Source organism: Sprattus sprattus (assembly GCF_963457725.1).
Source record: "Sprattus sprattus genome assembly, chromosome: 17".
Lineage (NCBI taxonomy): Eukaryota > Metazoa > Chordata > Actinopteri > Clupeiformes > Clupeidae > Sprattus > Sprattus sprattus.
In genome coordinates this window covers 6817072-6820267 of record NC_137915.1, presented here as the reverse complement: position 1 = coordinate 6820267, position 3196 = coordinate 6817072, and positions in this window count along the sequence as shown.

The following is a 3196-nucleotide window of genomic DNA, read 5'->3' as shown; positions in this document are numbered from 1 at the left end:
CCATCACTGAAGTGTAGGTGACCTTCGCCAACGGCACGGACACAACCCCATACCATGACAGACCCTGGCTTGTTGCTGGTAACAGTCCTTTTCTTCTCTGGTCCGGAGCACACAGCATCCATTTCTTCCAAAAAAAGACCTGAAATACTGCTTTCCACTGTGTGATGGTCCATCCCAGATGCCTCCTAACCCAGAGAAGAGGACAGCGCTTCTGGACACGGTTAACATAAGGCTTCCTTTTGGCACAGTAAAGTTTTATCTGGCTTTTGGATGTAACTATGTATTGTAGTGCTTGACAAAGGTCTGCCAAAGTAACCCTGAGCCCATGTGGTCATACATCGCTTATAGATGAATGGCGGTTCTTGATGCAGTGCCGTCTGAGGGATCGGAGATCATGGTTATTCAGCTTAGGCTTGCCCCCTTGCCCTTTACGCACTGCAATTCCTCCAGATTCCTTGACTCTTGTAATTATGTCCTGCACCTTGTAGGGTGAAATATCCAAATCCCTTCATATCTTTCTTTGAGATTTTTTTTTTTTAAACATTTGAATTATTTGCTCACATATTTGTTGGCAAACTGGCAATCCTCTGTCCATCTTTGCTCTTAAATGAGAAGGGCTTTCCTGGATGCTGCTTTTGTACCAAATCATGATTACAATGACCTGTTGACTTCCCTTGTTTCAAATCACATAATTATTACATTTTTCTAACTCATTACTACCCCTAAATTGCCCCCCCCCGTCCCGACTTTTTTTGGAATGTGTTGCAGGCCTGAATGGCAGGAATGGATGTATATTTACAAATCAAGTCTACCAGACAAAACGTCAAGGTAAATTTAAGGTAAATTCAATTCAAGGTAAATTTATAAATTACTGCGTTCTTTTTTATTTGCATTTTCCATACGGTCCAACTTTTTCTGATTTGGGGTTGTAATTTGTGCAAATGTGAATCTGAATGTGCCAGCAAATGTATGCTCATCTTATGTGTGTGTGTGTGTGCTTGCGTGTGTGAGGGAGTGTGTGTGTGTGCACGTGCATGTGTGTTTACATGTTCTGGAGCATAAACCCAGCTCTAATCTGTCTGTTCAGTAAACAGTCAGTCAGACTAATGGTTTGGGAGACAAATGAGGAGCTCATGGTTTGGGGGGCCCTTAAAAGCTTTACCCCAAACACCCCCCCCCCCCCCCCCCCAAACACACATACACACATCTAAAAGCCCCCATAGAGACCGGGACGTTCCAAAGGCAGGCTGGGAGGGGGCATTTCCTATATCCTGTCCTCAGTCTCAGAGGAGGACACATGTTCATGTGTGTGTGTGTGTGTGTGTGTGTGTGTGTGTGTGTGTGTGTGTGTGTGTGTGTGTGTGTGTGTGTGTGTGTGTGTGTCTGTCTGTCTGTGTGTGTGTGTGTGTGTGTGTGTGTGTGTGTGAGGACCGGGATGGCCACAGCGATAAGAGAAGCAGCAGGAAGGAGACGTCCCAGACCCCTGCAGCCACCAGACTATCAGACTCCCGTTTAACACACACACACACACACACACACACACACACACACACACACACACACACACACACATACATACACACATATCTATAATAACACACACATACACACACACACACACACATACACACACACACACACACATACATACACATATCTATAATAACACACACATACACACACACACACACACACACACACACACACATACACACACACACACACACACACACATACACATATCTATAATAACACACACATACACACACACACACACACACACACATACACACACACACACACACACACACACACACACACACACACACACACACACATACACATATCTATAATAACACACACATACACACACACACACACACACACATACACACACACACACACACACACACACACACACACACATATCTATAATAACACACACATACACACACACATATATCTATATTCACACACACACACACACACACACATACACACATATAGTGATATTGTGTAGGAGGAGGGGAATGCATAAAGTTGGCTTGAGGGGCTTAGGCATGACCCCAGAAGTGTAAACACCTCCTGGACTCAAGGTTGGGTCACACGCCTACAGGGCCCAGCCAGCCTGCAGACAATAGATGCTGAACAGAAGCTCCTGGTAGTTGCAAATCAGTCAGCGATGGCATTCATCTCAAACACACATTCCAGTGTGTGTGTGTGTGTGTGTGTGTGTGTGTGTGTGTGTGTGTCTGTGTCCACTTAGTGCTGGGTCATTACAGGGAGACCCAATGTATCAAAGAGAACAAACATAACCTGACAGTTAGGACCAGGCTTACGGAGACAGAGAGCGTGTCACCCGCTCAAAACACACTGAAAACACACACTGGTACAAGCACACACTACCTTTCTCGTACTCCCAGACACAGACATACTCCATCTTAACCAAAAACGGTGGATCATAGAGAAAATAGATTAAACATATTCCATAGGAAGCATAACTGCAACATAAGCAACTCTTACCATTTTATACAGTAAAATAAAATGGTCGCACACATTCACAATGGGGCTTACACAACATGACTGTGAAAAACATGTTTGACATTTGATATTTCATTAGGTTTATGATAAATGAGAAAAAGAAAAAAAACATTTTTGTATGTCAGTTGCTGAGTCTTCTTCAGACCAAGGTGCTAAAAGTAAGAATAACATGTCGTGACCACTGCCACAGCTGTCCATTATTCAGTCTTCAGAGGATCAAGATTTCGGGAGCACTTTGCTTTGTGACAACGATACTCTACCTCCCTCTGGTGGATATTCATAGAATTATCTCTTTTTTTTCGGCCTCTCATCACCATGCCAAGGTCTTGTGCATATATTTTCATTACATCTCTTACGTGTACAACTGCAACTCTAGACTATGCAGACATCACAGGTTAGTCAGCTGCAATGTACAGCACAAATTAGAATGATCTCACATGTATGAAGCATAACTTTCATGTTGCCATAATATACAGTGCATCCGGAAAGTATTCACAGCGCTTCACTTTTTCCACATTTTGTTATGTTACAGTCTAATGCTAAAATTGATTACATATTTTTTTCCCCTCATCAATCTACACTCAATACCCCATAATGACAAAGCGAAAATAGGATTTTAGATTTTTTTGTGAATTTATTATAAATAAAGAACGAA